This window comes from Penaeus monodon, chromosome 19 (genome assembly GCF_015228065.2).
Source record: "Penaeus monodon isolate SGIC_2016 chromosome 19, NSTDA_Pmon_1, whole genome shotgun sequence".
Lineage (NCBI taxonomy): Eukaryota > Metazoa > Arthropoda > Malacostraca > Decapoda > Penaeidae > Penaeus > Penaeus monodon.
Window position 1 is genome coordinate 12097189 of NC_051404.1, and position 262 is coordinate 12097450.

The following is a 262-nucleotide window of genomic DNA, read 5'->3' on the forward strand; positions in this document are numbered from 1 at the left end:
TACTTTGGAGCTCATATAATTTAAGAGATAAGTATCCCTTGATCAGTGAAGTTTGTCGTACTAAAACTAAAGCCAATTTCCCTTTTGAGTTTAGCTTAATCGCTTTTCCATCTGCCAAACTTTTTTTCTGAGTACATTTTGCAGGATGATATGACTTAATGATTTCAATTTACTGGGTACGTATGTTTAACTCATTTTCCCCTTTTTATACGCTGAATATAATGCGGTTAAATGCATTTCAGCAAAAATTGTTCATGTATAT

General features: G+C 32.1%; 1 protein-coding gene across 1 annotated transcript in view; it reads left to right on the top strand.

Moving 5' to 3' along the window:
* The window catches only part of LOC119585330 (roundabout homolog 1-like), a 189296-nt gene that overhangs the window by 109882 nt on the left and 79152 nt on the right, over positions 1 to 262 (top strand). The window lies entirely within an intron of this gene.